Raw genomic sequence first — 24,720 nt, forward strand, 5'->3', positions numbered from 1 at the left:
ATTGCAATAAAACTAAAGAACACATGATTAGTTACATATCAAAATTCAGGTTTAGGTACTACTATCATCCCAACACGCTAGATTTAGCCCATACGATTCAATGCATAAAACCAAGTATAGTTGACATGAGACTAGAATAAGAAGATGAGTTATAAACAGAATGACTGGCTTCATGCTTCCACTGGCTCCGGCTTTCTTCTTGACAAATCGCAACTCCGGTCTCCTTGCTTCCCGAGCTCCGGTTCGTTCTCTACCTCCTTCCTCTCGCCAAGTCTCTCTTCCACACCTTGGTCGAATCTCCCCTCTTGTCCTCCTTGCCTCTCTTCTCTTTCTTCCATTGTCTTCAATCATTAGGTTAGATTTGGCCATAGGATTAGAACTTTCCTCCGAGATCAAGGGCTGAAAACCATCATGTATTTACAAGAATTTAGTCCACTTGTTAGCCCTTTTTGGTCAATTCCATTTGATTGGATCTGAGAATATTCTGCTCCGTTGTTGTAGCTGCGGCCAACTCTACAACAAGTTAGAGGACATGTTCTTCTATTATGAATCTTCACCTACATGTTCAGAGGAGAAGCGTCATTCATCCATAGGGGTTCATGCATGGTGACTGAACTAAACAAAATGTAACATGTTAGACTAAATAGACAACACCTAATGATACTATCACTACAAAGACATACTCCTAAATCAGCCATCTCAGTATGTTATAAATCTTAACTCTATTTCATAGAGTTATCACACCCGCTGTGGTCTTGTTTCCTATTGGGGTTCTGTTGTGTTGTGTGGTCTTTGTCTGGTGTATGCATCTTTTATGTGGTGATTCTCCTTCTTGGTATTTTTCTTTGTGTGTTGGTTTGGTTCCTTCTTTCCTTTTCGGGTGCGACTCTCATACCTTGTCTCGTTTTTGATCCCTGTCTTGGTGTTGTGTTAGAATTCTTGTCCCCACTACTATCTGGTCTGGAGTTTGTCCCATTCGATTCCCTTCTTACCTTTGTTGCTTTCTTGGTCATTGCTTTGTCTCCCGTGCTTGGTGTTCTGTCTGAGCAGGCCAAGTTTTGGGTTTGTTGGTTGATTCTTTGCATTTGTTGTAGCTTCCTTTTTGGCCCGGTTCCCTATGTTGTGACTCCTCGATAGCTCTCCTGTTATCTTTGGATCGTTCTGGTGCCGGTCTTTCGTTTGGGCCTTCTGACTCATGGTCCCTGGTTGCATTCTCTTAGTCCTGGGCGGATTTCCCTTCGGGTCTCTCTCTCTTTTTTTGTTTGCTTTTTTTTTCCTTGTCTTGGCCCCCGTTCTTTTGCCGGGTCTGTTTCGTTCCTTGGCCTCCTCCTCTCTTTGGTGTGGCGGGGGTTGGCTCTTTCCTGGCTTCAGGGGTCTGCTCCTTTTCTCTCCGTGCTCGGGCCTGCTTGTCTCTTTCTCTGGTTTCTTGTCTTCCCTGTTGTGCTTGTCTCGCTTTTCGTTTTCCGCTCTGCCGCGTCTTTTTCCCTGGGCCCCGTGGCTTTTGCATCCTGGGTTGTTGTTTTGGTCTGGCCTCCCCCTGGGGCTGTGGTTTCCTTTTTCTCCGGTTGGGGGCTGCGGTCGTGGTCCCCTTCTTGGTGCTGCTTCTCTTCCTTCTCCTTCGTCCCTTGTTCTTGTTCTCCCTCGGGTGCTTCCCTTTCCCTGCTTGGCTGTCTTTTGGTCTCTGGCCCTTTTTGCTGTTGTTCTTTTCCTGGTTTTGTTGGGGCCTTCGCCTCGTTGCTCTGTCTGCCCTCTGCGGGCTTTGTTGCTGCGTTGCTTCCTCCTTCTCTTCGCTCGTTTCGGTGTGTTGGTCTGTTTTGTGTCTGGTCCCTTCTCCTTTTCTGGTTCTGCCCTTTGTTCTCCTTCGGTTTCGGTCCTTGTCCCCTTCTCTTTGTTCTTTGTTCTTGCTCTCTCTCTGTTCTTTTTTGGGGTTCCTCTCGGGGGGCTCTCCCTTGCGTTTGGTGTCTCTCTTTTTGGGTCTGGTTGCTTTCCGTCTCCTTGTGCTTTGGGTGGTGGGGGGTTGGGTTTTGTGGTGGGCTTCGGGGGGGTGGGGGGGGGGGGTTTTTCGTTGTGGTTTTGGGTTGGTTGGTGGTTTGGGTTTTTTGGTTTCGGGGGGTCTTGTGTTTTTGTGGTTGGTTGGGGGGGTTTCTTTGTTCTTTGTGTTTGCCTGCGTCCTTTGTCTTCCCTCGCTGCTCTGGGGTGTTGTTTACTCCTTTCTTTGTTTTGTTTTGCCCCCATCCTCTCTTTTGTTCCCCCTCCCCTCTTCTGTTCTTTCTATCTTCTTTTTTTTTTTTTTTTTTTTCCCCTTCTTCCCTTCTTATCTGTACCTCCCTTCTTTTTGCCTCTTGGGTTGTTGGATTTTCTCTCTGGTCTCCCCTTCTGATCCCTGCCCTCTAGTTCCCGGCCTTTTGTTTCTTCTTTGCCCTTCCTTTGGCTCCTCCTCTATTCTTCATGTCGTTCTCCTCCCCTTTTAGCTTTCTATCCTTCTTTCCTCTTGCTCTTCTCCCGTCCAGGGCTATCTTCTTCTCCTTTGTTTCCTGGGTGTTTGGCCTGGCTGTTGGTGTTTGAGGGGTTCTCTAACTAGGTGCTCTTCTTTGTTTGGGCTTTGGTTTCACTCGAATCGCTCAATCTCTCCCCCTCCTTTGTCTTGCCTCTACATCCTTTCCTCTTCTCTCCCTTTTCTTTCTTTCCTGCTCTGTGGTTTTTTCCTCCCCCCACTCTCCCTCCTCGGTTCCCCCCTCTTCTTTGCCTCTGTTTCCCTGGCTGTCCTTGGCTTTACTGCCTGCCTCCCTTGTTCTCCTTTCTCATGGTGCTTGCTTTGAATCTTGCTCTTCCTTCCTATCTCCTTCTGCTCTTTGTGGGGGTTCCTGGTTGTGTTCCTTGCTTGGCCTTGGAGAGGATGAGGTCGAGCGGGTGGAGTGGGCTTCTTCGTCCTTGAGCATTCCGGTGTTGGGTCTGCCTCCACCGATTATGGTGTTGCTTGGGTTTTGGCTTCTTTACCATCTGTGCTGTTCGTTGTGGCCTCTCCCCCCCTTGTCCTTATTTTTTGTCTTTTCACACTAGTTGGGATCCTTGTGGTTGTTTCTCTCTCTCTCCCTTCTTTTTCCCTCTCTCTTTGTTGTTGTGGCCTTCTCCCTCTCTCTTCTTGTCTTCCTTGCCCCTTGGGGTGCTCCCTTGGTCGGTTTGTCCCTTACCTGTGGTCTCCATTTGTCCTGAATCTATGGTGGGCTTTCCCTCCTTTCTTTCCCTCCTCCCCTCCGCCCTTCTTTCCTTGCTTCTTTTCGGTCTCATCAGCTTCCTCTATCTTCCGCCGTTGTGGGGCCCGCCGTGGGAATAGCTTCATCTCCTTCTTCTTCTCCTTCTAGTCCTCTTCCTGGAGTCTGATGGATGATCTTCTGGCTCCCCTCTCTCCTTCTCGCATTTGCATCCCTTATCTCATGTGCCTGCCTGAACTCTGGCCTCCTTCTTGGTTCGCTCTGCACCTTGGGACAGCATAGCCTCTAATGGCCCTATCTCTCCTCACTCTGCAAAATTTTGCCCTTCGCTCTATTCAGATGTCTTGTATGCTCAATCTTTTCTCAGCATGTGCTCTGGAAAGGCCATCGGGAGAAATGAGAGCTCTATCTCTCAGCAGAGATTCCTTCTATATACTTACGTCCTCACTTGTTATCATAGACCCAACTTCCCTCCAAGTTTTGTTCCCTGGTCAATGTTGCTTGTATCTCAAGATATCACGCAAGTATACGTATCGCAATCAAGTAATAAATGATAAGTAAAGTATCGATCCCACGGAGAATTATATCATTAACTTTCAATGTAAAAATAAAATTGATTTAAATGAAATTAACAAGGTTGATTGGTGTTTGTCTAACTAATTAACCAAATGACAGGTAAAGAAAACTAAGGAACTAAAATGTAGATTTGAGCAATGGAAGAAACTTAATGAGTGACAAGTGTGTTAGGAATCAAGTTTCCCTTCCCTGAATTTTAAAACACAAATACTAAAGCAATACTACAACCCCAAGATAAATCAAGAACTTGGAATGAATGGCAATATGGTATTTTCCAATACACATAAGCTAGCATCCTAAATCAACATCAGCATATTCCTATGAAGAATTGAATTAAGAATGCAATTTAAACCCAATCCAATCAATGGTAATGTGAGGTAATTGGGTATTCCTACCCAACCTACTAATTAACACAACCTAATTAAAGATGATGCTAACTCACACAATTCAACAAACACCTAGACTTCATTAATTTTCCAATTAATGAAATCATAACATTCATTCAAGAAAGATCATTCAAGAACTGAAATTAGTCAATATAACATGCTGAATTCATTAACAATAAAGTGGATTGCAATAAAACTAAAGAACACATGATTAGTTACATATCAAAATTCAGGTTTAGGTACTACTATCATCCCAACACAGCTAAGATTTAGCCCATAACAGAATTCAAATGCATAAAACCAAGTATAGTTGACATGAGACTAGAAAATAAGAAGATAGAGTTATAAAAACAAGAATGAACTAAGGCTTCAATGCTTCCACATGAGCTCCAGCTTTCTTCTTCAGCAAATCAGCAACTCCAGCAGCTCCTTGCTTCCACAAGAGCTCCAGCATTCGTTCTCTACCTCCTTCCTCTCAGCCAAGTCTCTCTTCCACACCTTGGTCGAATCTCCCCTCTTGTCCTCCTTGCCTCTCTTCTCTTTCTTCCATAAATGTCTTCAATCATTAGGTTAGATTCTGGCCATAGGATTAGAACTTTCCTCCTGAGATCAAGGGCTGAAAACCATCATGTATTTACAAGAATTTAGTCCACTTAAGTTAGCCCTTTTTGGTCAATTCCATTTGAATTGGATCTGAGAATATTCTGCTCCGTTGTTGTAGCAATGCAGCAACAACTCTACAACAAAGTTAGAGGACATGTTCTTCTATTATGAATCTTCACCTACATGTTCAAGAGAAAGAGAAACAGTCAAATTCATCCATAAAAAGAAGGGAAATTCATGCAATGGTGACAAAAATGAACTAAACAAAATGCAACATGTTAAGACTAAATAAGACAACACCTAATGAATACTATCACTAAAACAAAGACAAAATACTCCTAAATCAAGCCATCTCAAGTATAAAAGTTATAAATCTTAACTCTATTTCATAGAGTTATCAGTCAAGCATGTGGTCTTGTTTCCTATTGGAAGGTTAATACAATAGTTGATGTTGTGTGGTCTTTGTCCTGGTGTATGCATCTTTTATGTGGTGATTCTCCTAATCTATGGTATTTTTCATTTGTGTGTATGAGTTTGGTTCCTTCTATTCAACATTATCAGTGGCGAACTCTCAATAACCTTGTCTCGTTTATTGATCAACCATAGATCATTGGTGGTGATTAGAATTCTTATCTGACAACTACTACTCGGCAAGGAGGTTGTCCCATTCCTGATTCCCTTCTACTACCTTTGCTGCATTTCATAAATGAGTACAATATGCTTTGTCTACCAGTGCTTGGAAATAAGTTCACCTGGATCAATGAGCAAAAAGGCCAAAGAAGAATTGAAGGTTTGTTGGATTGATTCATTTGCAATATAGAGTAGCTATCCTATTTTAAGGACACACAAGTATCCCATATAGTTGTGACTCACTCAGTTCATAAAGCTCTCCTGTTATCTATTAAGAAATCAAGTTCATGGATGCCCAGATCATTTCGATTTGAGCACTTCTAGACTCATGAAGATACACCTATGCAAATCTCTTAAGCCATGGGCGGAATATCCCAGTTCGAGGTCTCCCTCGTACATGTTAGCAAAAAAGCTTCAATGTCTTACTGCTAAACTGATGTCTTGGAACAAACACACCGTTCATAATTTGGACACCAAGAAAGATGCGACCAAAAATATAATTGCTATCCTTGAACAACTTCCACTCACAAATCTACGTTTGGTGTTGAAGCAACAGGCAGATAAATGGCATCAAAAGTCCTGCACTAAATGGAGGCTTCAAGGGGATCAAAATACTCGCTTCTTCCATCAAAGCACAGTGACTCGAAGGGCCAGGAATAAGACCAAATCTATTCCTCAAAATGGTATATCTTGTACTAATCACCATGATATAGAAAATGCTTTTGTCTCGCATTTTAAACAGTTGTATACCTCGGCATCATCAAGGCATCAGGACGATTACTTTATTCCCATAAAAAATAGAGTCACTGAAGCTGATAGGCAATGGCTTCTTCGCCCAATCACTAATGAAGATATAAAAGAGATTGTTTATGGAGTCAATGGTCTCAATCCCCTGGTCTTGATGGTTATCCATAAATTTTCTACCAACAAGGTTGGGAGGCAATAAGCCCTGAAGTCCAAGCTATGGTCCACCAATTCTTGGATGCAGGTACTTTTTCCAGATCACATAATTCTACCTTCATCACCTTGATTCCAAAAATTGATTCTCCAACTCAAGTTGGTGACTTCCGGCCTATCGGCCTATCAGCCTATGCAATATGAGCTACAAGATCATATAAAATATTGGTCTCTAGGCTCAAACATATTTTGCCTAAGTTGATATCTTTTCAACAAAATGGTTTGGTCAAGGGAAAGAACACATTCAAGACAACATTCTGATTGCTCATGAAATCATGCACAAAATCCATAGCCACAAATGGCAGAAGAAAGGCATAATGGCAATAAAGCTTATGACAGGTTAGAATGGAACTTCCTCAAACATTCTCTTCAAGCATACAGATTTCTGAATAGATGGATTGACTGGATCATGTTTTGTGTCACAACGGTCACCTATGTACCTTTTATCAATGGTTCACTAGCCACTTTTGTTACTCCTTCCAGAGGTTTAAGGCAAGGGGATCCATTGTCACCCTATCTCTTTGTTCTTTGTTCAAAATTGCTAACATCTCATCTAGAATTAACAATTCAAAATAAAAAAATTGAAGGGTATCCAATTCTCCAGGGGAGGTGAAAGGCTCTCACACTTAGCGTTTGCAGATGATCTCATCTTATTTGGCCAAGCTACTAGACAAGAAGCTAGAACTTTTGCACAAGTCATCAAACAATATTGTGACATTTCTGGACAAGAATTAAATGGGAGCAAAACTCGAACCCATTATAGCCCAAGCACATCGGCAACTATGAAGTGTGATTTATCATTACATTTTCATATCTCTCCTACGTCAGCGATAGATATATATTTGGGAATTCCACTCTTTTCCAGGAAACTAAATAAGAAACATTGCGACATGCTCCTTTACAGGGTCAACGGTAGACTGCAAGGTTGGAAATAAAAATATTTGGCGTCCCCAGGAAAAGCAGTACTCATTCAGTCTACCCTCGCAACTCTCCCCTCGCACTTTATGTCCTGTTTCTATTTGACACTGGTTGTCTTTCAATCATTAGAGAAAACAATGTGAAGCTTCTTCTGCTGATGTGTTGGCGAAGGAAAGTGCCCTTTCACAAGATGCCTTCCTAACTATTACCTTCCCCCCCCCCTCACCTCCACTAGCCTTTACTGTCTAAACAAATAGGTTTAGGCTGTAATAGGGGATTCTCCCTTTAAAAAAATAAACCATTTTCTATTAAATAAAAAGAATACAACTTCTCTATGGTCTTTCTCTATGCACATGCCTCTGCCACATTGATTGTTCCTCTTACCTCCAAATCCATCATTACATCCTTTCCATACAAGTCCAAGACAAGGAAAACATACCAAAACATCAATACACAAGAAAATTCAAAGAAGCTGATGACTGTGATGTTGGGCTTTCTCTTTTTCCAAACAACTTACATCATACCCATTTGGATTATCCATAGCGCAGAACAAAACAGAATTTAAAGCAACCAGAATGCTATGGTAATCAAGAACATCAACAGTGAACACAACCAGTCTTTCTTCCTCCAACCTTTTCGTTTTCTCTGATTTCCTTTACTATTTCTGTCTTCCCTAATACAAAATCATTAACACCCATCCTTCAAACTTCATGAGTAGACCCAAAAGAACCAAAAATTCAACCTTAGAACAGATCAAAGGCAAAATCTATATTACCATTACTGTGGATGGCTTGCATGTATCCTATAACCCATACTCAACAGCCCTTGTAGAATCCATAAACCAAGCATATGAAGAAGCATCAAGAATGCTTCTGTTGCATTCCCTTCCTATTCCCTATAAATTGTTTATCTATCTCAAAACTTGTGAACTAAAGAAATTCTTTATGGGGTTGAGTAGGGGTTGTTGGATGTAGTTCACGCTTCCATCTACCACTCTCTTAACATGATGAGTTGGGTGATTTAATGCTAAATTATTCCTTGTGGCCAAGGTTAGCTCCCACTTCCCATACTCCCATTACATTACACTATTTAATATGTAATCTTCTATCTCCCCATGTATGTGGGATTGGTTGAAGTTTTCATCCATTGGAAGACAACTCTTGCTTAGGTTAGAGCTATGGTGGTCAGAGGAGGGTTTTGGCACCTGGGATGTTGATGCATGGGAGATTCGTTATATCAAGTATATGACACACTTCACTATCTCTTAAAACTGAATTTAGAGATTTGATAATGAAGGGACCCATTTGAAACCTATCAAGAAAATTGGGCAGCAACTAGATTTATCATTTGTCTTTTATCCTCAAAAAAAAAAAAAAAAGAAAAGAAGAAGAAGAAGGAACTCTCATGCTTTCGTTGAGAGTTGAACTCAAGACCTCCCGCTTACTAAACGGGTGCTCTAACCAACTGAGCTACAAAAGCTAGATGTCACAACTTTTCTGTGTTATGGTATTGATCAGTATAGGTTGCCGTTGATTTGCATAACCTTTAGAGACTAAAAGACAGGCTACTCCGTATGGTTGGTAGAAGCACCAAATCATAGAGCTTGAGGCCTTGGCTTTCGAGGGTGCTTCATGCACATGTAATACTCATGAGCTGGCTATCTTAAATGCTGACATTCCTTTCCCTCTAGTGCTCTTTTTCTGTCTTTCTATTGCTCTTTTGTCCCTTCTTTTTGCTTCCTTATTTAATCTTATGATTTTTTTGATGGCTAATTTATTTGCGATTCTACTTGCAATCGTTTTCTCTCTTACATTTTATTTTCCCTAGACTCTCTCTCCTTCATGGGTTTGGCAGCTGCTTTCTGCATGCATTGAACAAAAATCCCATTTCAACAATTGTTAGCGTGTACAGAAGTATTTGCATCGTCTTCGTCCTTCTTATCTGGTTTTTTCTAGGCTTCATTGCTTCATTTCCTATTTCCCGCAACCACCTGCCTTTGGTGCTTCCCCCTTCCTCTGAAGTGGGTGTTCCTTTCCAGTCCCCCAAGCTTGCTTTGGCCTCGCTGGCTTTTGGTCTTAGAGTTAATTTGTTCCATGCAATCAGCATCCCTCCAGTGCCTGCTGGGTTTTCTTTTTGTTAATTGTATTAGGTCGGGTCATAACCCGTACCAAGGTAGAGAGGGTAAGACGGTAGAAATAAACCTATAAATTGTGGATCATTGTAAAACCCTAGATTTAATGAAAACTAAAGCAGCCTCCTTTCTCCCGTGGACGTAGGCCTCTGGCCGAACCACGTTATCTCCTTTTGTTCTTCCTAAATCTCACATATTTTTCCTTGATTATACTATTAACATGGTATCAGAGCAGGTTCTCGATCCATCTCTTCCATAAAGTATTCTCTATGGTTATTCAAGAAGAGCATCAACGAGAATTGCGGATTACTCATTCTGACCTACTCACCCTGATGCTGCTGCCCTTACAACTACTCGCAATAATTCTAGCCGTGCGAGTCATTCTTCTGGCACTCATCGATCAAGACCTAAATGTGATCATTGTGGACGTGAAGGGCACTTGAAGATTCGTTGTTATAAACTTCACGGTTTTCTTCCTAAAGTGCCAAATTCAAATTCCTCATTATCTAGTGTTGCAACTTCTACAGTGGCTCCTAGCTCTAGCCCATCTCTCACAGCCGAACAATACCAGCAATTTATGCAATTTGTCAATACTGGAAGCCCTCAACCTTCTGCCAATTTGTCTGGTGAGTCTATTTGTTGTTCCTTCATTTCTTCATCTCATTGGATCATTGATACAGGTGCTACCAATCATATAACACACTCTTTGCATCTTTTAAATAATGTTTTATGTTTTTCACATTCTAGACTTATTCGTCTACTTAATGGTACATCTATCCCAGTGACTCACAAAGGGACTGCTCACTTATCTTCTTCTATTCACCTTTATGATGTGCTTTATGTTCCTAATTTTCATTATAATTTATTGTCTATCAGTCAACTCACTAAATCTCTACATTGTGTTGTTATTTTCTTTCTTGATTTTTGTGTTTTTTAGGACCTCACCATGAAACGGGTGATTGGGATTGGTGAAAAGCATGTTGGTCTCTACTTTTATCGTGCTCATGGTCATTTTGCTTCTTTTGTTTCACAACCTTCACAAAATTTTGACATGTGGCATTGACAATTAGGGCATCCTTCTCATTTTCCTCACAATTTCTTATGCGTCACAAGTCTGAAACTCAATGTCTGCTTAAAAATTTCATTGCCATGGTAAAAACACAATTTAATTACCTTGTCAAAAAAATTCGTAGTGATAATGGTCTATAACAACTACTATTAATTGATCATATTACTTCAATTAATGGATAATATTAACTGATCTATAACAACTACTATTAATTGATCATATCACTTCAATTACACTCAAATAATTGTAATGTTCATCTTCTTATTATTACTAGCTGTAACTACATATTGGTTTGTGACAAATCTTTCATTGGACCAATTTGTCCTATTTATCACCTACAAAACCACTTATACTTTTTATATTAAATTAATTCCATTGTGCACTAGGGCATTTGGTCTAGTGGTATGATTCTTGCTTTGGGTGCAAGAGGTCCCGAGTTCGATTCTCGGAATGCCCCATCATCTGGAATAATTTTATTTATTTGTTGTACTGTTTATTTGTATTACATTTGTAGCACATCTTTCATAGTTGAAATTTATATTAAAAAAAATTCAATTTTAAGGGGTTGTATGGTAACTATTTCAGCACACTTAATTTTGTATAATAATTCGGTCTAAAAAATGTGTGATGAAACAGCCTATTGGTACACATATTGCTTGCTGACATGGACACAATTTTGAAAAAATGCGGAAGGCACACTTGAGAAAACTTGGGGAAAAACATGACTCAAGGGTAATCGAGTAATTTGACTCAAAAATAATAAAAGTATAAAACTCATCTCTTCTTCATGACAAACCCAATTTCTAACCTTAGCTGTTGCCGTCAAATTTCTTTGTGTGCGATAAAAACTTCCTTCATTCTTCCCTACAACAATTGTACTTTTTTCTTTTTTTTGGAATGAGGTTCATCCGGGCCAGCTTGCGCGCACCACGACTACATCATCAAGGCACTTTTTATATAATTAATATAGGCGGGGCTTCACCCCTGGCCCCGAGGGGATTCAAACTCTGACCTCCTATGTGGAAGCGTTGGGCTATGCCAACTGAGCCACCCCTCGGGGTTACAACAATTGAACTTTCTCCAACGAAGAAGATGACCTACTGGCTGGCTCTTGATCTTTCTCCAACAAAGAAGAAGACATGCTCTCAACCTCTCTTTTGACTTGTTGTAAAGGAATGATATCATCACTCTACACCTCAATCAATTCAAAGAGAAAATTTCTTTCATTGTTATTATACTTGATGATGGTGTCCATTTGATCGTAACTTCATGTCCCTCTCAAGTGGTAAACTTGAAGATATCAAGAACAAAATCAAATTCACTCTCTTAGGCTGGATGGTTGATGGAATTGTGGTTACAATGTATGATTTAACCCATTTTCTGTCCAAAGCCTTCCACTCCGAGATGTTTGATGTTCATGGATTTCACTTAGTGGAAGGTGCTACCAATCGCTTCACCATCAAATGTAGGAATGACAAAAACTCATAATCTTATACTCTTTGCTCAACCGTGGAATTACAAAGGACATCTAATCATTTTTCATCCTTGGGATCATAGCATACTAGCTACCATCCTTCCTTTTCGCTATGTGATTATGTGGGTTTAAATTCTCCAACTACACTGGCGTTTTCATGATCATGATGTGCTCAATTTGATCTTCAACAAGGTGGGATATATTATTGAATGTCCCAAGGGTGATTGATCTTCCCCATTCGTTCCAGCTGCTCACGTTCTACTACCAATTAACCAAGATCTAACTTCTTCAGTTCTGTTTAAATCGCATTCTACTATGAGGTTATACAAGTCAAATTTGCTTATGAGTTACGCCCTACTCTCATGTGTTCCTATTGTATCCGCATGGGCCATAAACACTCAGATTGCAAATTTTGCAAATTGGCTCCTTCTCAAGCTAGTACTGGAGATGTCCTTTCAACTCATCATGCCCATATACCTCTTGCCGCAATTCCTCCTAAGCAAAATGGGCAAGTAAAGTTGATTACGGATTTGTATGACGAAGTTTTCATTCGAAATTTCTGCAATGATCTTTCACTTTATGAAGGTCCCGTCCCGAAGTCTAGAGAGGATGCAATCAAACGGAGCTTCCTCAAACTTGCCTTTGTTTATGAAATCTGCATCCCTCCTCACATTGAAGGATCGCAATCCCCAGCTGTAGCCATCATTCAGCTCGCAAGATCAACAACAACTACTATCTCTACTGGCATTCACGTTGTGGATATGCACTTTATTATTCACCACCTTAATCCTCCCCATCCATTGTTGGAATTTACACAGCATCTCCCACTCCATCACTGGAGTATGTGATAGTGTACACTCCCTGCTCCTCCTACAACTCCAGTGGATTTCACCCATACCACATTATCTACTAATGTGGAGCTCGACCTTTAGAACATATGGGCCTCAACTTTCCCAGCCACTTCGTCTAGAAACAATACAAGCAAGTTGATAGTTACTGAAGACTCTAATAAGTTACCGTGTAAACCCAAGCTGGTGCTGCAAGAAATTTTGGAGGGAGACCACAAAAATCAAGAATCATATTCAAGAAAGAAAATGAGAGTCAATTAGTATGGCTCTAATCTATTATGCACTGAGGCAATGATGGCTAGCTTGGAAAGGCCATCAGGGGAGAAATGAGAGCTCTATCTCTCACCTTGTAGAGGAATGGGTCAATTCTCTATATAGAAGGAGTTAGAGGTCCTCATTTGTAGTCATAGACCCAACTTTGTCTTCCTTTCCAAAGTTAAGTCTGCTATTTTAAATGTTAGTTTGTTAGGTTAAAAATTGGGTTTTTCTAATTTTGTTTCGGTCCCACTTGAAGGTCAAGCAAGTGGTCTTGTTTTCTATTGGAAGGTTAATACAATAGTTGATGTTGTGCGGTCTTTGTCCTGGTGTATGCATCTTTTATGTGGTAATTCTCCTAATCTGTGGTGTTTTTCATTTGTGTATATGAGTTTGGTTCCTTCTATTCAACATTATCAGTGGCGAACTCTCAATAACCTTGTCTCGTTTATTGATCAACCATAGATCATTGGTGGTGATTAGAATTCTTATCTGGCAACTACTGATCGGCAAGGAGGTCGTCCCATTCCTGATTCCCTTCTACTACCTTTGCAGCATTTCATGAATGAGCACAATATGCTTTGTCTACCAGTGCTTGGAAATAAGTTCACCTGGACCAATGAGAAAAAAGGCCAAAGAAGAATTGAAGGTTTGTTGGATTGATTCATTTGCAATATAGAGTGGCTATTCTATTTTTAGGACACACAGGTATCCCATATAGTTGTGACTCACTCAGATCACAAAGCTCTCCTGTTATCTATTGAGAAATCAAGTGCATGGATGCCCAGACCATTTCGATTTGAGCGCTTCTAGACTCATGAAGATACCTATGCAAATCTCTTAAGCCATGGGCGGAATATCCCAGTTCGAGGTCTCCCTCGTACATGTTAGCAAAAAAGCTTCAATGTCTTACTGCTAAACTGATGTCTTAGAACAAACACACCGTTCTTAATTTGGACACCAAGAAAGATGCGACCAAAAAAATAATTGCTATCCTTGAACAACTTCCACTCACAAATCTGCGTTTGGTGTTGAAGCAACAGGCAGATAAATGGCATCAAAAGTCCTGCACTAAATGGAAGCTTCAAGGGGATTGAAATACTCACTTCTTCCATCAAAGCATAGTGACTCGAAGGGCCAGGAATAAGATCAAATCTATTACTCAAAATGGTATATGTTGTACTAATCACCATGATATAGAAAATGCTTTTGTCTCGCATTTTAAACAGTTGTATACCTCGGCATCACCGAGGCATCAGGACGATTACTTTATTCCCATAAAAAATAGTCACTGAAGCTGACAGGCAATGGCTTCTTCGCCCAATCACTAATGAAGATATAAAAGAGATTGTTTATGGAGTCAATGGTCTCAATTCCCCTGGTCTTGATGGTTATCCATAAATTTTCTACCACCAAGGTTGGGAAGCAATAAGCCTTGAAGTCCAAGCTATGATCCACAAATTCTTGGATACAGGTACTTTTACCAGATCACATAATTCTACCTTCATCACCTTGATTCCTAAAATTGATTCTCCAACTCAAGTTGGTGACTTCCGGCCTATCAGCCTATGTAATATGAGCTACAAGATCATATAAAAAATATTGGTCTCCACGCTCAAACATATTTTGCCTAAGTTGATATATTTTCAACAAAATTGTTTTGTCAAGGGCAGACACATTCAAGACAACATTCTGATTGCTCATGAAATCATGCACAAAATCCATAGCCACAAATGGCGGAAGAAAGGCATAATGGCAATAAAGTTGGACATGAGTAAAGCTTATGACATGTTAGAATGGAACTTCCTCAAACATTCTCTTCAAGCGTATAGTTTTCTGGATAGATGGATTGACTGGATCATGTTTTGTGTCACAACGGTCACCTATGTACCTTTGATCAATGGTTCGCCAGCCACTTTTGTTACTCCTTCCAAAGGTTTATGGCAAGGGGATCCATTGTCACCCTATCTCTTTGTTCTTTGTTCAAAATTGCTAACATCTCATCTAGAATTAACAATTCAAAATAAAAAATTGAAGGGTATCCAATTCTCCAGGGGAGGTGAAAGGCTCTCAAACTTAGCGTTTGCAGATGATCTCATCTTATTTGGGCAAGCTACTAGACAAGAAGCTAGAACTTTTTCACAAGTCATCAAACAATATTGTGACATTTCTGGACAAGAATTAAATGGGAGCAAAACTCGAACCCATTATAGCCCAAGCACATCGGCAACTATGAAGCATGATTTATCATTACATTTTCATATCTCTCCTACGTCAGCGACAGATATATATTTGGGAATTCCACTATTTTCTAGGAAACTAAATAAGAAACATTGCGACATGCCCTTCGCAATGTAGACTTGGTTGGAAACCAAATATTTGGCGTCCCGGCCTCATTCGCTCCCTTGCACTCTCCCCTCCCTTTTGTCCTTTTTGTTTGCCCTCGTCTTTCGTCTTAGAACATTGCTTCTTCGTTGGTAAAATCCTTTTGGCCCTTTGGGATGGCTTTTTGCACCTCCTGCTTTTACCTCCTCTTCTTCTCTGGCATGGGTTCTTCGTCCTCTTCTCTTGGGGTCTTTGTTTTGTCTCTTCCTCTTTCCTCTGTGGCCCCTCCCCCGCTCTTGGGTGGCGTCCTCTTTGGGGGGTTTGCTGTGGACTATTGCGGCGTGGGAGTGTTACTATCCCCCTGGTTGTCCTGGTCCCTCGCTCTCCGCTTGGGATGCTTTCCTTTCTCTTTTCTGCCCTTATGGTATCTCTTCATTGGTTCGCTCTCCTCTGGCCTTGTTCATCTTGTGGACTCCGTCGTCGAATCTTGGAGTTCCCTTTCGGTTCCGTGTTGCGGCTCCTGCCCTTCGGACTTTCTTAGTTAGTCCACATGCAGGTTGGCTTTACCTCTTCCGTTTCCTCTATCTCCCGGATGCATTTGGAGACACTTTTGGAAGGTCTGTGCTACCTCGTGTACAACATTTCCTTTGGAAAGTCCAACATTGAAAATTGTCTATTGCTTCTTTACTGGAACAGAGAGGCTGCACATGTCCCACTTGTTGTCTCCATTGTGGAGAAGAACACGCAACCCCAGACCACATATTTATCACATGTCCTCTTGCTCATGCCATCTAGGAAGCTTTACACTTCCTTATCTTGGAACAACAGGGTAATCTGGTGGACAAAGTCATATGTTTACTCAATCAATGGCATGATGACCCATTGACAAAACGGTCCATTGCCACTCTCACAGCGTTTTGGCTTTTGTGGAAAATGTACACAAGTCTTTTTGACACTCAATAGCGTCCTTCAATAGCACAGGTTTCTTTTCAAATTGGGAAAGGTCTCCAACTTTATAGTCAAGGGTCACAAACTATCCAGCCACATTGTCCACTCCATCCTATATTAAGTGGGAAACACCAATTCCCCTTGCATCAAATTAAATGTGGATGGTTGCTTGTTTAAGGACCAGAGAGCTGCTGATTTTGGAGGCATTGCTTGGGATCATAGGGGCAATATGCTCTTTTGCTTTGGTTGAGGAACTGACTCTCATGATATTCTCACCATAGAAGCCCTGGCACTACATCAAGCCTTGTTGTGGGCTCATGATTTTCACTTGTCAGACCTTCAAGTAGAAACAAAAATTCAGACCCTATTTTACGTATTGCAACACCATCCACATGAACCATCGTGGAAGATATTCCCTATCATCTCGAACATTCTAGAACTTAAGACTCTATTGCCTCTCTCACGTTCAAACATATTTATCGCGAGGCTAATATGGTAGCTGATGTCCTGGCGAATGAAAGTGCCCTTTCACAAGATGCCTTCCTAACTATCACCTCCCCCCCCCCCCCCCTCCACTAGCCTTTACTATCTAAACAAATAGGTTTAAGCTGTAATAGGGGTTTCTCCCTTTAAATAAATAAACTCTATTCTATTAAATAAAAAGAATACAACTTCTCTATGGTCTTTCTCTATGCACTGCCTCTTGCCACATTGATTGTTCCTCTTACTTCCAAATCCATCATTACATCCTGTCCATACAAGTCCAAGACAAGGAAAACATACCAAAACATCAGTACACAAGAAAATTCAAAGAAGTTGATGACTGTGATGTTGGGCTTTCTCTTTTTCCAAACAACTTACATCATACCCATTTGGATTATCCATAGCGCGACAAAGCGATTTAAAGCAACTGCATGCTATGGTAATCAAGAACATCAACAATGACACAACCGTCTTTCTTCCTCCAACCTTTCGTTTCTCTAATTTCCTTTACTATTTCTCTTCCCTAATACAAAATCATTAACACCCATCCTTCAAACTTCATGGTAGACCCAAAGAACCAAAATTCAACCTTAGAAAAGATCAAAGGCAAAATCTATATTACCATTACTTTGGATGGCTTGCATGTTCCTATACCCATACTCAACAGCACTTTTACAATCCATAAAGCAGCATATGAAGAAGCATCAAGAATGCTTCTGCCCCTTCCTTTCCCTATAAATTGTTTATCTATCTCAAAACTTGTGAACTAAGAAATTCTTTATGGGGTTGAGGAGGGGTTGTTGGATGTAGTTCAGGCTTCCATCTACCACTCTCTTAACATGATGAGTTGGGTGATTTAATGCTAAATTATTCCTTGTGGCCAAGGTTAGCTCTCACTTCCCATACTCCCATTGCATTACACTATTTAATATGTAATCTTCTATCTCCCCATGTATGTGGGATTGCTTGAAGTTTTCTTCCATTGGAAAACAACTTTTGGTTAGGTTAGAGCTATGGTGGTCAGAGGAGGGTTTTGGCACCTGGGATGTTGATGCATGGGAGATTCGTTATCTCAAGTGTCTAACACATTTCACTATCTCTTAAAACAGAATTTAGAGATTTGATAATCAAGGGACCCATTTGAAACCTATCAAGAAAATTGTGCAGCAACTAGATTTATCATTGTCTTTTATCCGCCAAAAATAAATAAATAAATACAAAAAAAAAAAAAAACACTTATATGCTTTCGTTGAGAGTTGAACTCAAGACCTCCCGCTTACTAAACGGGTGCTCTAACCAACTGAGCTACGAAAGCTAGACGTTATGACTTTTCGGTGTTATGATATATTGATCTAGTAGAGGTTGCCGTTGATTTGCATAACGTTCAGAGACTAAAAGAAGAGGCTACTCCGTATGGTTGCTAGAAGCACCAAATCACAGAGCTTGAGGCCTTGGCTTTCGAGGGTGCTTCATGCACACGTAATACTCTAGGAGCTGGCTATCTTAAATGCTGATATTCCTTTCCCTCTAGTGCTCTTTCTCTGTCTTTCTATTGCCCGTTTGTCCCTTCTTTTTGCTTCCTTATTTAATGTTATGATTGTTTTGATGGCTAATTTATTTGCGACTCTACTTGCAATCGTTTTCTCTCTTACATTTTATTTTCCCTAGACTCTCTCTCCTTCATGGGTTTGGCAACTTCTTTCTGCATGCTTTGAACAAAAATCCCATTTCAACAATTGTTAGCGTGAACAGAAGTATTTGCATCGTCTTCGTCCTTCTTATCTGGTTTTCTCTACGCTTCGTTACTGCATTTTCTATCTCTCGCAACCACCTGCCTTTGGTGCTTCCCCCTTCCTCTGAAGTGGGTGTTCCTTTCCAGTCCCCCAAGCTTGCTTTGGCCTCGCTGGCTTTTGGTCTTAGAGTTAATTTGTTCCATACAATCAGCATCCCTCTAGTGCCTGCTGGGCTTTCTCTTTGTTAAATTGTATTCGGTCGGGTCATAACCCGTATCCAGGTAGAGAGGGTAAGACGGTAGAAATAAACCTATAAATTATGGATCATTGTAAAACCCTAGATTTAATGAAAACTAAAGCAGCCTCCTTTCTCCTGTGGACGTAGGCCTCTGGCCGAACCACGTTATCTCCTTTTGTTCTTCCTAAATCTCACATCTTTTTCCTTGATTATACAATTAACATGGTATCAGAGTAGGTTCTCGATCCATCTCTTCCATAAAGTATTCTCTATGGTTATTCAAGAAGAGCATCAACGAGAATTGCGGATTACTCATTCTGTACCTACTCATCCTGATGCTAATGCACTTACAGCTACTCGCAATAATTCTAGCTGTGCGAGTCATTCTTCTGGCACTCATCGATCAAGACCTAAATGTGATCATTGTGGACGTGAAGGGCACATGAAGGTTCGTTGTTATAAACTTCACAGTTTTCCTCCTAAAGTGCCAAATTCAAATTCCTCTTCATCTAGTGTTGCAACTTCTACAGTGGCTCCTGGATCTAGCCCATCTCTCATAGCCAAACAATACCAACAGTTTATGCAATTTGTCAATACTGGAAGCCCTCAACCTTCTGCCAATTTGTCTGGTGAGTCTATTTGTTGTTCCTCCATTTCTTCATCTCATTGGATCATTGATACAGGTGCTACCAATCATTTAACACACTCTTTGCATCTTTTAAATAATGTTTCACCTTATGCTCATTCTAGACCTATTCATCTACCTAATGGTACATATGTCCCAATGACTCACAAAGGGACTGCTCACTTATCTTCTTCTATTCACCTTTATGATGTGCTTTATGTTCCTGATTTTCATTATAATTTATTGTCTATCACTCAACTCACTAAATCTCTATATTGTGCTGTTATTTTCTTTCCTGATTTTTGTGTTTTTCAAGACCTCACTATGAAACGGGTGATTGGGATTGGTGAAAAGCATGTTGGTCTCTACTTTTATCGTGCTCATGGTCATTTTGCTTCCTTTGTTTCACAATCTTCACAAAATTTTGACATGTGGCATTGGCGATTAGGGCATCCTTCTCTTTTTCCTCACAATTTCTTATGCGTCACAAGTCTGAAACTCAATGTCTGCTTAAAAATTTCATTGCCATGGTAAAAACACAATTTAATTACCTTGTCAAAAAAATTCGTAGTGATAATGGTCTTGAATTTCTCTCTCTCTTCTTACTTTAATGAGTTGGGCATAATTCATGAATGTAGTTGTGTTGCTACTCCTCAACAAAATGGAGTTGTTGAACGCAAACATCGTCATATCCTTGAGGTTGCTCGAGCTTTACGTTTTCAAGCACATCAACCTTTAGCATTTTGGGGGGAATGTGTTCAGACTGCAGTTTATCTCATCAATCGTCTCCCTACCCCCTTGTTAAGAGGAAAAACCCCAAATGAGCTTGTGACCGGTGTTTCACCTAAGTATTCTCATCTTCTTGTTTTTGGTTGTTTATGTTATGCTAAGAATTTAACTCCTTATCAATCTAAGTTTTCTTCACATGCTATTCCAGGCATTTTTGTTGGATATCCATATGGGCAAAAGGCATATCATATTTATAACCCTGTCACTCGTAAGATATTCACTAGTAGGGATGTCATATTTCATGAGACGATATTTCCATACCAGCATGCAACCTTCCCTCAATCCGTTCCTCCTCCCCACTCCTCTTCTCCACTTGTCCTTCATTGCCCTGCAATTGATGATCCAGTATCCTCTCCTCCTCCTACCCCACCCCCTCTTTACTAGAATCACAATCTCATGATTCTAGCGTCTCTCTTGGTCGTAGTACTCGTCCTACTCACCCTCCTCCTCACCTCCACGACTATAAGTGCAATGTTGCTTCTCTTCCTTCTTGCCCTTATCCTCTCAATAATTACCTCTCGTATTCGGCTTTTTTCCCTACTCACCGTGCTTTCCTTTCTAGTATTTCTACTGATTCTGAGCCTCGTTCCTTTGTTGAGGCTTCCTACAATCCAAAATGGTGTGTTGCAATGGCTGATGAGATTAAGGCTTTTGAGCTAAACCATACTTGGAGCTTACAACCTCTTCCCCCTAGCAAGGTCGCTATCCAGTGTAAATGGGTATACAAAATTAAATATCGAGCAGATGGTTCTATTGAACGCTACAAAGCTCGCTTGATTGCCAAAGGCTTTACTCAAATTGAAGGTGTTGACTACCAAGAAACATTTTCCCCTGTTGCGAAATTAGTCACTGTGCGATGCCTCCTTGCTATAGCTTCAATTAAAGGTTGGCCTCTTTTTCAAATGGATGTTAACAATGCTTTTCTTCAGGGTGATCTAGATGAGGAAGTTTACATGTCTTTGCCACCTGGTTTTTCTCGAAAGGGGGAGAATAATATGGTTTGTCGTCTTCACAAGTCCATATATGGTTTAAAACAAGCTTCTCGCAATTGGTTCTCCAAGTTCACTTCTGCTCTACAATTTGATGGATTCAAACAATCATTAGCTGATTATTCTTTGTTTGTATCTTCCAGTGGGTCTAGCATCACTATTGTTTTGGTTTATGTGAATGATATAATTATTACTGGCAACGATCAAGTTGTCATCAATGCTTTGAAATTGTTTCTTCATAGTCACTTTCATATCAAAGAATTAGGCACTCTCAAATTCTTTCTTGGCATTGAGGTTGCTCGATCAACTAAAGGTATCTTCCTTTCTCAAAGGAAATATACCTTGGAGATGCTTAATGATGCAGGTCTACTTGGATCCAAACCCATCAATTGTCCTATGGAGCTATACTTAAAATTGAACAGTGAAGAAGGCGAACTTCTTGCTACTCCAACAGAATATAGAAGACTTGTTGGAAGATTGATTTATTTCACGTCACTAGACCTGATATTGTCTATGTTGTGCAAGTTCTCAGTCAATTTATGGAGAAACCTAGAAAACCTCACTTGGATGCTGCATTTCGGATTTTACGCTATTTAAAATCTTGTCCAGGGAAAGGCATTTTGTTATCTTCTGCTAGCGACTTACACATCAATGCCTATTGTGACTCAGATTGGGCAAGTTGTGCCACTTCTCGTTGTTCTACTACTTGCTATTGTGTTTTCATTGGATCAAGTCCTATCTCTTGGAAGAGTAAAAAGCAATCAACTGTTTCCCGATCTTCTGCTAAAGCGGAATACAGATCCATGGCCACGACAACTTGTGAATTGACTAGGCTACGCTATTTATTTAAGGATTTAGGAGTTTTGCATCCAGAACCTATGGATCTATTTTGTGACAATAAAGCGGCTATACACATTGTTGCAAATCCAGTCTTCCATGAGCGAACAAAGCATATTGAGATCAATTGTCATGTGATTCGTGAAAAACTTCAGGCTCGGCAAATTCAAACAATTTATGTTTCTTCTAAGCATCAAGTGGCAGATATTTTTACTAAAGCTTTGAGTCAAGAACAATATCATTTTCTTCTTAGCAAGTTGGGCATTCTCCTAAATCTCACATCTTTTTCCTTGATTATACAATTAACACTCTTAATTTGTTTCTTTCTCTTTTTTGAGAATGGCATGCACCCATCTAAGTTCTCATCAAGAGACCTTCAACCGTGGCTAGGAAATGCAAACCTGGGACTGGTTTCTAAGTGCAATGGGAAGAAGGTGGCTCCTTATATACCTTAATTGTTGCACTTCGTGTGCAATAGCCGTCAAAAGATTCTTTTGCGCAATGCTTTGGGCATGTTGGAACAGCGTGGGAGAAAGAAATATCGTCAGTTTTAATAGGGGCTCCTTCTTTACTCAGTTTGACTCAACGGAGGATTGAGACAAAAGTTATTTGTCTTGGATCGTGGTGAAGCAGTGCAGGGAGATTAATTCTCCTTCAACCTCTTAGGGTTTTTGAGCAAGTGAAGAGTCTCCTCTAACGACTCCTTCGTCTCAACGGAATAAGGCCCTCCTAAACCTAGTTTTAAATATCATGATTGTGCCCTTGGTGTTCTTCTTTTGAGTCTGCGAACAAAGTGATGAACCAGTATGTCGGTTTGAGTTTGGTACTGGCGGTTGAAGGTCAAGATGGATGGAAACCCGGCCGTTTTGTCTCACCCAGCCCTGTGTGCTGCAAAGAATTTCCCTGCTTGCACTTTGGAGGGGGCTCTTGCTTAATTTACCCCCCGAAATTCTCTCTCTTGAAACTTGTGTTGTTAAGCTCATTTTAATCGAAGTCTCCAGAACCAGATATCCTCCTCCCCTTTCTTCTGCGTTGGCATGGCTTTCCAATCAATCTGTGGAGTATGTTCTTAGTTTCGTTGCTCAGGCTAGCAATCTGCCATCTCAGATAGGATCTTCAGTTCAAGGCTTGCATAAATTGGTCTGTCCAACCCAACCCAGCTACATATGCTTCTGGAATTTCTCTATTTGGTCTTTCCATTCTTCTTCTTTGACTTTCTCGATCTACAGTTCATGTCTCTCATCTATATCTCTGCAGTTTTGTTTCATAACTTATCTTTTTCTGCTTTTATTTTATTTCTGCCCTACGTCTTCTGCATGGAATGTGAGGGGAATCCATTCTCTCCTCACTCTCAAATGCATTTGTAAGCATGTTAAACCATTCCATGTTGATGTTCTCTTTTTGGGTGAAATTAAGTGTGAGGATATTGCATCGATCAAGCTTGTTGGTCCTCTAAAACATTTTCTAACTCTTGGTTGGACCCCGTGCATGTGGTGGTTCTAAAGGCCTACTTGTGGGTATTATATAGGTAGTCCAAACATGATTGTGTTGGATTCGGTGGTTATGAAGCACTTTATTGGCATTAAGATTTTTTTTTTTTTGGTAAAGATTGGCATTAAGATTAGGGACCCTATATTTGGCATTCTGTGGATCATTGGTGTCTACGCTCCCCCAAGGTTTGGTGCTAGATTATCCACCTAGAAAGAGCTTAACTTTTTCTTTTCTTTTTGGGTTTGAAGGAACCCTTCTTGTTATAGGGGATTGGATTTCATTAGTTTCTACTCCCATTTCTAATGCGAAAGACAGTTGATTTCCTAGATTTTATCTGTCATGTTTGTTACTTTTTATTACATTTGGAAGTCAAGAAATGAGTCCTCCTTTGGAATTATAAAAGTTGATCCTGGTAAGACTCTAAACACAATTATGTTTTGGCTCAAAGAATTATAATGTTCCCCTCCTGATGTGGGGCAGTATAATGGTTTTGAAAAGTGCTTCAATGACAAAGGTGAAAAATGGTAGGTTTTCTAGATTTGAATACTTCAATTGGAATCTTATTTTGAGTAACACTTTTGTTTGTGAAATTTAAAAGTAACCGCAAGCGCACGGTATCGTGTAGGTAATGGGTCGATCTCAAGGAGATATGCCACTTAGAATTCAACTTCTTAATTAGTAATGCGAGAGTGGAATGATTCAATTTTTGTTAATTAATTAACTAAACTAAACGATCCTAATCTATACATCTAATGCAATCGAATTGAAACGAAAAATAAATTAAACACAATCAATGCATAAATAAAAGACAGGAAAAAAAATGCGAACAATAAAAATAAAAGGAAAAGGGAAGTGATCCGAGTGTCAGCTTTGGATCAAGGGAAGGGGAATATAATAATAATGACTTTGACCGTGGTTTGCCGTAGCTTACAATCCACTGATCGGGGGAATGGATATTAAAGAGAGAAAAAAAATAGTGCAAAAAGTAAATAACAAAGTAATAAAGGGAAAAGGAAGCCGTAACCAAAGAGAGACACGACTGTAGGCATCTCTAATCAAGGATCCAGGGGAAGGGAAAACATAAATAAATGCTGAAAGTAAATTGCAGAAAGTAAATAACAAAAAGTAAATTGCAGAAAGTAAAATAGAAACACTAACCAAAGAGAGGCATGACTGTAGGCATCTTTGATCAAGGATACAGGG

At 40.3% G+C, this 24,720-nt stretch overlaps 3 non-coding genes across 3 annotated transcripts; 1 reads left to right on the plus strand and 2 right to left on the minus strand.

Annotated features, from left to right (window-relative positions):
• Nucleotides 1-8,687: 8,687 nt before the first annotated feature.
• On the minus strand, nt 8,688-8,761 carry TRNAT-AGU (transfer RNA threonine (anticodon AGU)). Its single transcript has one exon. It is a non-coding gene; the product is annotated as a tRNA-Thr (tRNA).
• Nucleotides 8,762-10,867: 2,106 nt separating this feature from the next.
• Nucleotides 10,868-10,939, plus strand: TRNAP-UGG (transfer RNA proline (anticodon UGG)). The gene has a single exon. It is a non-coding gene; the product is annotated as a tRNA-Pro (tRNA).
• Nucleotides 10,940-18,056: 7,117 nt separating this feature from the next.
• On the minus strand, nt 18,057-18,130 carry TRNAT-AGU (transfer RNA threonine (anticodon AGU)). Its single transcript has one exon. It is a non-coding gene; the product is annotated as a tRNA-Thr (tRNA).
• Between the last annotated feature and the right edge of the window lie 6,590 nt (nt 18,131-24,720).

Source organism: Hakea prostrata, chromosome 4 (genome assembly GCF_041222555.1).
Source record: "Hakea prostrata isolate BN-2017 chromosome 4, UWA_Hpros_2, whole genome shotgun sequence".
Classification (NCBI taxonomy): Eukaryota; Viridiplantae; Streptophyta; class Magnoliopsida; order Proteales; family Proteaceae; genus Hakea; species Hakea prostrata.